Here is a 14,778-nt window from a genome sequence, read left to right on the forward strand (position 1 = left end):
CTGCCTTCTGCTCAGGGCATGATCCCGGCGTTATGGGATCGAGCCCCACATCAGGCTCCTCCGCTATGAGCCTGCTTCTTCCTCTCCCACTCCCCCTGCTTGTGTTCCCTCTCTCACTGGCTGTCTCTATCTCTGTCAAATAAATAAATAAAATCTTTAAAAAAAAAAGAAATCTTAAATTTTGAAGTTCTAAACAAAATTAATTCTTAAGCTTTAAACTTGGACAAAATGTTTATTCTCCTTCTAAAATGCAACATATTCTAGCAATCATTGCCAAAGTAGCTGAATAATATTTGGTTCCATTCAAAAACTTAATGTTAAGTTCCTTAGAACTTTAAATAACTTATCATGTGTAAATATAGCATATGGAAATTCTCTTAAATATTTCCATTTTCTGATTGATAATCTCTCAAAGCACTAAATCTTAAAAGTCTAATATATGAAACTATAAATATGGTAAAATTCATTTAATAGTCTAATAGTTAAGATTGTTTAATTTCAACTTAAAACCAGTAATAATTTATATTTTTTAAATGGGATGTGTTGAAGCATTACTCTAATCAATATTCTCTTAAATATTATAAATATTAAAAAATAAATATGTTAACTGAAAGTGTGAACATCATTGCTTTGATTTTATAATATTTTTATGCTTAATTATAAATCTTCCTTTGGATGCTTAACTACTATAGAAATATATGTTCTTCCAATCAATTTGGGGAGTACCTCCCATATAATTTGGGGTAGCCTCTCTATTTTCTGGAGATAATACAAGGATTTAAGGAACACTGAATTCTTATCAAAGTTGCTCTGTAACTGCCATTTGGGGGTGGTTACATATTTGCATTCAAGTTGCAGATTAATTACATAATTTTTTCTTTACCCATAGATTCATAAATTGCTCCCGTGCTTTGGTCGTTTGCTTGTTTGACTCTGAAGATATGTAAATCCATTTTCTAGCTAACTGCGTAGACATTTGCATTTGTTGAAATCTTTATTTTCTTATTTCTAGAATCACACTGATACTATAGATTTTCTAATAATAATGATTCAATTTTAGACTTCTTTCATTGCTCCAGATGATTATTTAATTATAACTTTCAAGATCATCCAAATGACATGAAAGATAATTTAGCAACATTTTCAGTATTAAGATTCAACTTACCTGAAAATTGATTGTGTTTATACTATGCAAAAGAACATTTCTGGGAATTTAGAGCAATAAAGGGTCCATCATGATCTGGTCTTTCAGAGAGGCCGTGTTATAGAAAACTTTCGAAGACCTTGAACAAAGCAGAAAAAAGTTAGAAGATCCCTAGGTATATTATGGGAATAACTGGACAGAGAAGGAGTGAGAGTTAGTATTAATGAAGCATGTAGATACCTCTACAGAAAATAATTTTGAATACTTGGCAGAGACTCTGAGTTCCATTCTATATGCAGAAGGAATATAGCTCTGACAGTCATGGACTGGGTATGTTTCTATGTAACCAGAAGCTAAAAACTCAGGGAGAAGATTGTGCTAAAAATATAAAATGAGGGAACTCTTCATATAGGGCTTCCATCTAAGTAATGGAACTTGGTGATTTTATAAGGAATAAAGTGGCAAAAGAGTAGAGAGATCTGATCATTATGATTCAGGCTAAGGATGAGCAGAACAGAAGGAGCCAGGACAACGGTCTTCAAAATAGTAACCAGCTTTGAAGAAAGACAGCCATGTTTTGGAGAAGAGAAGAAAAATATGAAGGGTGGGTAGCATGGGAGATATTTCCTGGTATAGAGATGAGATAACACTTTTAGAGAGGTAAGATCAGGACTCAACCTCATGGGTAGAAGAGAAAAGAAAAATAGAAGCTGTAGATATAAATGCAGTGTTCCATTTCAGTAAGTTTTGTGTTGAGGAAAAGGAAAGGGATTGGATAGGTATTTGTGTGTATGTGGGGGAGGTCAGTATTTTGGGGGTAATGGAATGTGAGAATATTAGGAGGTAAGACCCAAGGACCAAGTGAAAAGGGAGTATTGAACACCAAGAGGGAAGAATTTATAAGCAAATCTAAAAGATAAAGGGGAATACATGTCTAGATAGAGGATCTGTTGGGGTGGGGGAGTGGTCTGAGACAGGACATCCACTTCTGCTAAGCCTGGAAGGAAAAGAATAAAGGGCAGATCCAGATTTTGAGGTGAAGTGAAAAATAACAATTTAGGGGATTCATATTAGTTGCACTCAGTGCTGTGAATGATTAGTTAGAAGAAAGGCATGGGTAAGGATACTTTTCCTTTCTATGCTTCTAGGAATAACTGTTGTGTTTCAACATATTTGAGAGGCAAAATGAAATCCAACAATATATTTTATAATTATTTATTAATGATTTTTATGGTACCTCTGGTTAGGAATAATTGGGCAGAAACATCCCAGTGCTTATAATTGAATTCATTTTGATATCTGAAATGTTATTGTTGTATCCATTTTGAACAATTTCTTTTACAGTGTGAGATTTTATTATATTTGGCAGAAATAGTTGAATTTGTTGAAATACCTTTGAAGAGAGATGTAATATCTATAATATGTTAGTCTCCAGAAGTCAGTTCACCAATAGCAAAATTCACAAAGGTCAAAAATAGACTATTCACAAAAGATGAAATGCAAATGTTCAGTAAATAAGTGAAAATTCTATCTCACTGGTAAGAAAAACGGAAAGTGAATAAATACATTTTTGACCTATTGGCAGAGATTTAAAAAAAAAAAAAAGTGGCACTGCTCAGTTTTGGTGAATATAGAGTACAAAATACTTCCCTGGGAGTAACGACACAGTTTGAACAGTGGGAACATTAACAAAGTTCCAGGGCCTTTTATATATAAGTGCAGCTAAGTTGAGTTTGAAAGTTTTATTTGTCCTTCTTATCTGGCCTGAAGTCAGAATAATATGGACAATATTCCAAGTAAGAAGTTGAATTATTGGCATTAGGTTGTATATAATATTCCCTTGTTCTTTTAATGTCAGTAGGGTCTATACTGATGTCCCATCTTTCTAATTCATTGATTTCTAGGTTTAGTATTTTCTCCTTTCTTCTTGGGTTTAATTTACTTTTCAATTATTAGTTTCTTAAGGTAGAAACTTAGATCGTTGATTTGTGAACTTTTTAAAATATGAGCATTGAATGTTACAAATTTCACTCTAAAGATTGTTTTAGCTACATTCCAAAAAATGCACTTTTATACTTATTTTTTGTGTATTTTAATAACTTATATGACTTTAATCCTCTTAGATAGCCTGTGACTCAAAATGTGGTTGATCTTGGTGAATATTCATGTGCACTTGAAAAGAAAGTTTATTGTGCTCTGCTTGGTAAATGTGTTTGATTGATGTTTTCTTTGTCAGAATAAGTTGATTAATAGTGCTATTTAGTTATTCCACATCCTTACTGATCTAATTCTGTCAATTATAGAGTAGTGTTGAAATATTTAACTGTAATTCTAAATTTTTCTCCATTGAGGTCTATCCACTTTTGCTTTATCTATTTTGAAGTTCTGATATTGGCTGCATACACATTTAATATTCTCCCTGTCTTCTTGATGCATTGATTTTGTGATTATTAACTAATTTCCCTCATTATCCCTAGTAATAGTCTTTGCTCCCAAATCTATTTTATCTGACAGTAAAATAGTCATTCCAGCTTTCATTTATTTAGTTGTAATATAGTACATCTTTTTCCATTATTTTAATTTTTTTTCTTTATTTGACTTCATAATTAATGTGAGTTATTTGTATGCTGCGTTTAGTTGGGTTTTGCTTTTTATCATCTGGCAATCACTGGCATTTTTTTGGACTGTTTAGATCATTTACATTTAACATAATTGTTGATGTGAATGGGTACTGCCTTCTTCTTCTTCTTTTTTTTTTTTTAAGATTTTATTTTTATTTATTTGACAGAGAGATAGCTAGCGAGAGAGGGAACACAGCAGGGGAGTGGGAGAGGAAGATACAGGCTCCCAGCGGAGGAGCCCGATATGGGACTTGATCCCGGAAGGCAGGGATCACGCCCTGAGCAGAAGGCAGACGCTTAAGGACTGCGCTACCCAGGCGCCCCCTACTGCCTTCTTTTTAATCAATATTAGTTAATGTTATTTTTTTCTCCATTATTGAGCAACTTGTTTTTGGCGGGAGTTCTAGAGTTTATATTATCAATTTTTAACTTATAATATTCTACTTTGAGATAATGTAATATGTCTTTGTATATTGTAAGAAAGTTACAACAGTATCCTGTTTTCCTCCTCATACTTACACTTTTGCTACTATACATTTTTCTTTCTTTTTTTAAAGATTTTATTTATTTTTTCGAGAGGGAGTGAAAGTGAGAGATATCACAGAGTGAGAGGGAGAAACAGACTCGTCACTGAGTGAAGAGCCCTATGCGGGGCTCTATCCGAGGACTCTGAGATGGCGACCTGAGCCGAAGGCAGACGCTTAACTGTCTGAGGCATCTATGCGTCCCTATACGTTTTTCTTTTATGTAAATTACAAGCTACACAGTTCACTGTTATTATTTTTCCTTCAAGTTGTACATTATCTTTTAAATAATTTTAAAATGAGAAAGCATTTACATTACTAACATATTTACAATATCCTGTGCTTTCCATTGCCTTGGGTAAATGCAAGGTTTCATCTAATATTTTCTTCTACCTTAAACAGTTCTTTTAACACTTATTATTTATTATTTATATAACATTTATTTCAGTGCAGGTTTTCTGGAAACAGATATTTCCAGCTTTTTAATTTTTTAACTAGTTTTATTATTTCATATTCATTTTTGAAAGATTTTTTCCTCTGAATATAAAATTCTAGATAAAGTTTTATTTAAAAAAATTAACACATTAAATATATCATCCATTGTCTTTTAGTTTGTATTGCTTCTAATGAGAAATCTCTGATTCTTACTTTTGTCCTGTTTTATGTAGCATTTTTTCCCTGTCTGCTTTGAAACTTTTTCTTTCATTATCTTTTGTTTTTAGAATTTGATTATCGTTGGCTTTCATGTGTTTTATTGCATGTTTATTCTTTTAGAATGTGTGGGCTTAGGGTTTTCATAAATTTGGAAGTTTTGGGCCTTTATTTCAATGTGTTTTTTTTGCCTCCCATTCCCCCAGGACTCAGTTGTATACATATATTAACTGTTTGCAATTATCCACTCAGACTGTATTTTTTTTTCTTTTTTCAGTATTTTTTTCTTTCCCTGCTTCATTTTATATAGTTTCTATTTCTGTTTCTTCTAGTTTACAGATTTTTTTTTTTCTTTTGCAGTTTTAATCTCCTGTTAAATCTATCCAGTGTACTTTTACCAGGTATTGAATTTATCTCTACAGTTTACATTTGGGTCTTTTAAAAAAGGTTTTAGTTTTTTTCCTTATCATGATCATTTCTATATTACATTTTTAAACACGTGACAAATATTTAGTACTTGTTTAGTACCCTTGCCTGCTAGTACCATTACCTCAGTCATTTGTGCCTCTCTTTCTATTGTTTGACTTATCTCCTGGTTACAGATCATATTTTCTCCTTCCTTGCAAGTTTCAAATATATGATCAGATCCAAGGCATTGTGGTTATTATGTTGAGGGCTAGGAATTTTGTTATGTTTCTTTAAGTAATGTTGGCTTCTCTTCTGGTATACACTTAAGTTACTTGGGTCTGTGGTGGTTTGCTTTGAAGAATTTTCCATTGGCACTTGGTTTAATTAAACCCCATTACAATGAAATAGCCTTCTGTGAACTTAATTCAGTGTTTCATATCTTATGAAATGTCAGCATTCTGGCTAAGAATGCAAACTACCCCAAGCTTTGTGTGGGCTTTAGGAATTTGTATGCCTCCGCATTTCAGTGGTGGTTTCCCAGATTGATGTAGTTTCTACTTTCAGATGTGCAGATCTGTACTAAGCCGAAGACTTAAAGGAAGTCTCTGAAGATCTCCAGAGCTCCTTCTGCATGGTTCCCTGTTCTTTGGTGCTCTGCACCATATTTTCTAAGTAGTTCAACCTCTCAAAATCTGGTCTTTATCCCCTCAGCTCAATGAGACCACCAGGTTTTATGTGGGTTCCTCTTCCCTTTGTTGAATCTTTGGGCAACAAACTAGTATAATTTTAGGGCTCTTTTTATTGATTTTCCTTCTCACATGGAGTGGTCCTTAACTGCTTATTGTCTAATGTTTGAAAATCACTGTTTTATATATTTTGTCCAGTTTTCTAGTTGTCTAAGGTAGGAGTATAAATTTAATTTCTGTCCCTCCAACTTGGCTGAAAGCAAACATCCTCCAAATCCATTTTAATCCTGCTGTTAACTTTCACTTTTCTTTAATCCTTCCTGTGTCATCATTCTCCATTTGAATTTTCTGTGATCTGTAATTCACAGTCTGTTCAGTCCTTAGGGTTTGTTCTTATTTAACTAATGCCAAGTCTTTTTGCTTTCTAGGATCTAGGATGTACATCCAGCTCTCAACAAGATCATGGTATCAGGGGTGAAGGATTATTAATTTAAAAAAATCTGAGCAACTCAAGTGAAAACACTTAGATTATAACAGAGACTCTGTGGGCAAGCACTGACACCATAATTCTGTATAAGTTCTTACTGAGGTTAAGCACATTTAATAAATCAAAGGATATTTTTTTCCTGCCCAAATGTGTTTAAAAGAGAAGCAAAATCTCTGCTTTTAATATTCATGTCTTGCTTAGTATTTTGTGCCACTCCTGATGCACAGGGTTGACCTTTTTGAAATAATCAAGCATCAGTTCACATTTTATCAATGGCTCTTATTCTGGACATGGTCCATTGCACTTGGGGGCTACTTGAAGCCTTGCAAATTGGTGGAACATTGTGTGTATATATATATGTATGTAGATTGGTTCTATACCTTTCTGTAATGGTATAGGGCCCCATGGTACAAAAAAGTTTAATTGCAAATCACATTATAACCTAAGCTATTACTTATGCATGTATTTTTGATGTGAAGGGATCACTAAAAAAATTAATGAAATTATTGATCTTAGTTTATCATTTGTTTTATTCATTTGTTCTATATCTTCTGTATATTCAGAGTTTATAATTACAAAAAAGTGATTTGCAGCTTTCAGGCCCTGTTACTCTGTCTTCAGGGATGAAGATAGCAATTTTTTTAAGCTTCCATTAGTAATGTAATCCCTACTATTATTTTAAAGAATGGCTGGGAATAATGACTGGTAAGAAATAACCGGGAATTATATTTCCCACTGGAATTTCTAAGGCTGATTTTTTGACTTGATTATTTGTTTTTTTGGGTAATCAAAAGTTTCTGTTACTTCTCTGAAATCTTATTCAGGGAGAGGTAACTAGAAATAAAAAGTCTTTACTCTGCAATATGCCTTTTCTCTAGTAATGATGATATGGTGGTGATATTTGTTAATGTGCAGAGTGTATTGATTTAAAGGAAATAATTTGTGAACTGCAAAATGGTGCAGTAAAGAACATTAAATCTATTTTTGACAGTTTCACAGAACATATCTTGGTATTAAAAATATATTTTTAAAGCTTTTTTCCCTCTCAAATTGACACAAAGGAGTTGGCCTTTCTTTCATATTGCTGCAATGAAAATATGGATGTTTGTTATACTTTTACACATTTATTGAGGCATAACTTAATTTACAAAGCATAAAATTCATGCATTTTCATGGTATGATTTTTAGTAACCTTATAGAGTTCACAACAATCAATACATTCTATTTTGAGAGCATTCTGGGCACCCCAAAATTTCCTCATGCCAATTTTCAGTTAATTCTGCTCCCATCCCCCGCCTTGGTAACCCCTTATCTGCTTTCTATCTCTAGATTTTCCTTTTCTGGAAATTTCATAAAGCTGGAACCATAAAATATATAATCCTAAGCATCTGAATTCTTTGATTTAGTATAGTATTTCTGAGGTTCATCCACATGCCAGGATGATCAATAGTCTGCTTTTTAGACTCTAGGGTGCATTCTAAATCAACATAAAGGTAATAATTACCAGTAGGAGGATGTTTTATCAATTTATTTTCAAAACATTTCATATGCATTACATTAGGATTTATTTTTTTATGAATACATGTTATTTTAGAAAATATTTTAAGGGGATTTTGAAATATAACTGAGTCATGTTTAATAAAGAGAATCATAGTAACATATATTTATGGTATACTCACTCTGCTATAAACATGGAGTTATATAGATATTTAAGACACATCTCCTTCCCTGAAGCTAACTCTATGGTAAAACACATGTGCTAATTCTTGTGCACAGCATTTCATATTCATTTATTTATTGCTGTGTAATAAGACACTCTATGTTAGGAGATCAAAGCAGGGTTCACAAATTATTCGCTGATGGGCCAGATCTGATCCATGCCCTGTTTTTGTATGACCTATGAGTTAAGAATTATCTTTACATTTTAAAATAATTGTTTAAAAAAAAAAGAAGAAGAATATGTGACAGAGACTGTATGTAGTTTGCAAAGACTAAAATATGGATGGCCCTTTACAGAAAAAGAAAAAAAAAAAGTTTTGTTCTCTGGTTTAAACAAAAACTGCTATTACCTCTAAAGATTTTGTGGGTTGACTCACTCCAAAAAGATGGTTCTTGCTTTGAGTCTTTCATGTGGTGGTGAGGCCGTGCTTGACTGCAGCTACAACCATTGAACTTGACTGATTGTTCCTTCACATGGCTGGCAGATGATGTTTGCTGTGGCCTGGAAACTCAGCTGGGAATGTTTGCAGGTAATCCATGCTTGGCCTTTCTCTGTGGCTTGCACTTCATACAGCATGGTATCCGGAGCATCCCTAATCGTAAACATTCTAAGAGATCTAGGTAGAATTTGTAAGGTTTTTTGGAAAGTCCTGGAATATAATTCTTCTGCAATCTATTGAATATACAGCATCAGCTGAGATTCAGTGTAGGTGGGGTCCAGCACTTTGGGGAGTGAATACTGGGAGGTGTAGTTCACTGCCGGGGGACAGAGGAGGGTGGACTTTGCAGACTAACTTCCACAGTCTTCTCTCTGGCTTCTGATGGCTCCTTTCCCTCCCAAGTGCAAAACAAACTCAGTCCCTCCCAAGACTCCCAAAGTTTTATCTCATTATATTATCACATCAGGTTTAAAACCTAGCATTTCATTATCTAAATCAGGTCCAGGTGTGAATGAGACTCCTCAAATAAGATGCTTCTTAATCTGAAGATCTGTACATCAAAGAGACTATTTACCTGCCTCCCACACATTCGGCATAGTCTGGGGGACATGATTAATGCTATAGACCTATCCATCTAAAACAGAAAATAGAAGGCACATAAAAATCATTGTTCTACAGCAATGTGAAGTCCAGGTGGGCTCAGGTGATAATTCATCCTACTTTGGTTGCAGGAAACATGCTGATTAAGGCCCAGTTCTGCCCCCTAGGATTGTTGACTTCTGGTTTTGGCTCTTTCCTCCCAGCTCCAAACTGAGTCATTCCTTCTTTTCCATAAGAAATGGCCAAGCTCTCAGCTGAGTAAATTTTACAGCCTGCTTCCTGCTCATGGAAATTGATGCCTGAAACACCTTTTCATTGTAGCTGTCTCTTTCAGTACAAGTTGGTACAGTTATTTTAAAATTTTGTTCATTTTTATGTATCGAGTTCTAAGTCTGTTCTATTGTGTATTGTGGGCCCACACCCACATTTTTGTTTCTGAGAGGATCCCTTCTCTAGCTCACAACTTTAAAGAATCCTTGTCTAGTAAAGAGTATCTAAAAGGCAAGTCCCTTAGATTCATAGCAGACTTTTTTTCTAGGCAAGAAAATCTAAGTAGCATACCTTTAAGATTTTTAGAAAACATTTTATCTAGCTAAGAGAGTATAGAAGGCATGCCCTTATTATTCTTAGAAGTCATTTTTTTTTTCCTAGTGGAGAAGGTCTACAAGGAACTGCTTTAAATCTTTCTGAAGCCTTAACAAAGGGTTTTACAGATGCTCTCTCAATCTGAAATTTATCCTGAGGCCACATTTTACAAAAAGAGCCCTGATTTGATCTTTGTCCAGATGCCATTTCTTACTCTGAGAAAGTTATGCCGTCTGGAAAGACTAGGTGTGAGAAACAATTCTATATTTTAAACAAGCAAGTCCTTGATTTTATATTTCCTTTAAATTCTGATAAGAAATTTAACAGTCTTTTCTGTAGCTGTACTTTCTCTATATTTTTTCATATCCAGCTAAAATAAAATAAACCAGTTGGCATTTTTCATATTCTTCCAGAAAAAAAAAATCCTGAGCTATATCAAATATCTCATTAAGTAAATTTTTGATACTGAAACAGTAGTGCACCATGGGGAAAATGGTCAGAGCAGTGTATCCAGAATGCAGGTAAAATGGAGTCCATTATCTGTGAATTTTAAAACATCCTGAAATGATCTAAAAGTCATTCTTTATATTATCACCATTGAACAGCAATTCTAAACAACGTCACTGTGAAAATTCTCTGCTCCACTACTCTCTCTTGCGGTTATGTTGGGATATCACTTTCATGGTTATGTTAGGTTATATGGCAAGAGGGGTTTTGCAGATGTAATTAAGGTTTCTAATCGACTGAGTTCATCAGCAGTAATATCCTGGTTGGGCCTGACCTAAACATATGAGCTCTTAACAGGGAGTTTAGAGGTTAGAGACAGAAGTCAGAGAGATGCAGTCCTGCTCACCTTGAAAACACACATTTTCAGGTCACGAAGTGCCTTGTGACTTCAGCTTGGGGAGACCCTGACAGAAAGCCAGACATACAGATATTGTGAGATAATAAACAGGTATTGTTTTAAGCCACTAAATTTATGGTGATTTGTTGTACTTCAATAGAAAATCAATCCATTTGGTTTAAATTTTGTTATGCTATAGTTTTCTCTGAGACAATGGTTAGGAATGTTGAATGATGCTAAGTTACAAATTCATTGCACTGTAACATAATTACAAACTATTTAAGTATTAAATTCCTAAAATGGGACAAAAATGCTCTTGGAGATAAACATAACATCCTTTGGAAATACAGATGATGAAGCAATTACTTACCCCTGAAGGTTTTGAAGCAAGCTGCATCATGTTAAAATTTGAACTGGGCCTTTAAGGATAAGTAACACCTAGCCTGGCTAACAAAGGAGGAAAGGATATTTCTAGAATGAACAGCATGCTTGTCCCCCTGAGTGAAAGTCAGATGCTGGATATTATGGAAAAGAAACAGATTGGGTATTAAGGTGATTTTAATGTATAGTTAAGTTTACTGCCAAGAATCTAATTTTAAAGGATACAATATTTTGTTTGAGTTTATGGATAAAAACAGTGTTTTAAAAATATGGATACCTACAGAAGAAAAGGGCTGGGAAAAAGTAAAATCTGTTGTGTTTCTGGACTTTATTGATTAATATCACCTAGAGTATCAAGGTGGGACATGTCAAAGGATCTTGAACCAAAAGTAATAAACATTTACTAATCTATGATAATAGTCTTCATACAGATATTAATCTATCCAACTTTAAAGGGCTGCATGTTTTATATAGATTCATATGCTAAAACGTTTTATAAGAAATCATGAGATTTATGATGTACATTGAGATGCTACTTTATTTTTAAAATATTATCAATATTAACTACATATACCTTATTTGAACATATAACCCATAATAAAAATTATTCCACATTTGAGAATCTCTTATCAATGTTAAAGAAATGCATTATTTAATCATAACGCGTAAGAAAACCAATTCAGATTAAACGGGAAGTTTGAAATACTTCCATTTCTAATTTCATTGTATATCATTTTTATGTGAAATCAGTTAAAACAGCAAAAAATGTGGTGACAAAAAAGGTAACAAATTCTGGCCATGCCACAACAATACTGAGATACTAAGCTAAAAGTAACAAGTTATTGTGTTTTTTTCCCTCTAATTTAACAGTGCTGCAGAGATGAGCCAGGCACTTGTGCAATCAGCACGAGGAAACTGTAAGTTAGCAAAAGTTCAACTTCAAGATTAAGTTTTTATAGTGAAGCTACCCAGTGGGGCTTATATAACAGGGTTCATATTTTTTGTCTTTTCATCCCCTATCTCAGTTTTAAATTTGACTGCTTTACTCTTTAACTATGATGGCTTCTTTTTTTCTGAGATGAGGAAATTGAGGCTCAGAGAGAACATTATGGAGAGAACATGACTCTCCTATTTAGAATGGAACACAGAGGTCTGAGTCACGAGAACCCTGGTGTGATATCCGTAAAGCTGAAAATATGATTACCTCTTAGAGGGTAAAATATCTTTAGGCTTGATATCTAGAAAGTATTCTCATCTTGAATCAAAAAACATTTGGAGGCACATACATTAAGCCCAATATCTTTTGCATAAGACAGCCTGCCAGATATGTAAAGATTGGTCTTATCATTGCAGTCTACTATCCACTAGACTAATTTTTCAGTTAGGCCAATGGTTGAGTAGGGGTTAAAATTCAGGTCTCTTTCTTCCCATACTTTATTTTTTACCCCCACCCCCATGCTGTGTAGGGGGAAATCCAGGATGTGTAAGTAGGAAAGGGCAAGTTGTCATTTCCTTCCATGAAAATCTTACCATAAGTTTTTACTAATATTTTTATATAGTTGAATTTCAAAAGATGCTATAAAAATGTTTACATCCAGAAATTACAATAGAAATTATGTATGGAAATTAGAAGTTATGTTAGCTTATACAATTTCCAAAAGGTTAGGATGAAGAACTTTACGACTTACGGAAAGCATCAAAGCCAGTTTAGCCAACTTTCCAAGAATATTGGGTGTACCCCTTCTAGGAAAGAATGGAGGACTATATTGCATTTAAACCTGCTTCCTATTTGATCAACTATAACAGCCATGCAGTATGTACAGATTGGCTCATGCATTTTTTTTTCCACTCCACTGTAATGGTTACTTATGAAACAATTTAAAGCTACTAGATAGGAAAATATCATGACTATGCTTTTCTAAACTGTCCAGGGAATATAATACTTGCAAAGGCATTTTTAGCCAGAACTTATGATAATCTTAACAGTTGACACATGTGATTTGCTTCTATCTTGTCATGGTTATTTTGAATGGGGAAAGATGTGCCATTAGAGGAGAAGTTCTGCCAGCTAATTAGCACATTAGATGTTTTATCAGCCTTGCTGGCTTCCTGAAAATAGTATGGTTCAATACATTCAGGTTTATTTGGCATGAAGAAGTGGCGGTGCGTTTTACATTTGAACTGGTATAGGTAAAAAAATATATATATTACAATATGCTATGGTTTGAAAGTATGTATACCCCTCCCCCATATTCATGTATTGAAAATCTAATGCCCAATGTAATGGTATTAGGAGGTGTGGGGCCTTTGGGAGGTGTTTAGGTCGGGAGGGCAGAGCCTGCATGAAGGTTATTACGCCCTTACAGGAGAGGCCCCAGAGAGCTAGCTTCCTACTTCTACCTGAAATACAGTGACGTATCTCCGACTGGAAGAAGGCCCTCAGCTGACCATTCTGGCACCTTGATTTCAGACTATGCCAGCCTCCAGAACTGTAAGAAATAAATTCCTGTGTGTAGTTTTTTGTGTTTTGTTTTGTTTTGTTTTGTTTTCTAGCTTAAACAGTTGACAATTTTATTTTCACATTTCACAAGACAAATGAAAATTGCTTTTTTTTTTTTTTTAATCACCCTACTGCCCTGCCAAAACTATTCTCTCTTTGGTAGGAAGGAGGAACAAGTCTTCCTTGTCCTGCAGTTTAAAAAAACAAAACAAAACAAACAACAACAACAAAAAAAACCACCAAGTAACAGCACCATGATCTCTTGGGGAAGCAGAACAAGTAATATAAAATGGGTATAAAAGAGGCTCCCCGCTCTTTCCTCATCTGTCTGATCCTGAGTCATTCCTTGCTGCGTGGGTGCCATCACGGGATGGGCAGGAGATCTCATCACTGGGGGCCCTGGCATTACTGACATGTGGCCTCCCATAGGCAGACTCATTCCAGGAGCAGGTCCCACTGGCATCATCCCAGGAGGAGGAGGGGCCATCATTGGCACCATGGGAGGGCCTCCCATATTGGGTGCTGGCATTATACAAGGGTGAGGAGGACCTGGGAGACTGAGGGGTAAGTGGGATCCTTGTCCGTGCAGGAGTAGGAAGTATCTTTCCTTATTGAAATGCAGCAGTTGTTTTGTTGATCAAGTCCTGAGCCTGTGCTTCCACCCATTTCTGAGAGTAGTCTTTCACATTCTCTTTGCGTTTCCCACCACTGCAGTGTGTCTTTTTCACAGACGGACAGTCCTGGGTGAGATATGTGTTGTAGTGATGACAATAAAATGTAGGCATGTTGCTCTCAAATTTCTGTTTTTTTATCAGCTACCCAGTCTGTGATATTTTACAGCCTGAATGAACTAAGACACAGCACAAAAGAAATTGTAAATTATGCTCAAGGTGGATTTATATTTCTTTAATTTGTATTTCATTAATTTTAATGTATTTCATATTCCTGTCTACACGTCAAAATCCAATGTAAATGCCACAAAGTATGGTTGTCTGACTATCAAAAAGGATCAATTTAAGTCTAGAGAATAAATAATGCATTCCCATAATTATATATTTTAATGTTTTCAATAAAGAAAAGGAAAATGCCTCATTATTGCACCATATAACATAATAAGGGCATTGTAGAAATAATGTTTCTAAGTAATTTTATGTGGAATACTGAAATGGGTTTATAGTAAATCAACAG

General features: G+C 34.6%; 1 pseudogene; it reads right to left on the reverse strand.

The window, feature by feature from the left end:
* Positions 1-14,375, reverse strand: part of LOC100480233 — a 32,797-nt pseudogene extending 18,422 nt beyond the window's left edge.
* Positions 14,376-14,778: the final 403 nt, after the last annotated feature.

Source organism: Ailuropoda melanoleuca, chromosome 20 (genome assembly GCF_002007445.2).
Source record: "Ailuropoda melanoleuca isolate Jingjing chromosome 20, ASM200744v2, whole genome shotgun sequence".
Taxonomy (NCBI): Eukaryota; Metazoa; Chordata; class Mammalia; order Carnivora; family Ursidae; genus Ailuropoda; species Ailuropoda melanoleuca.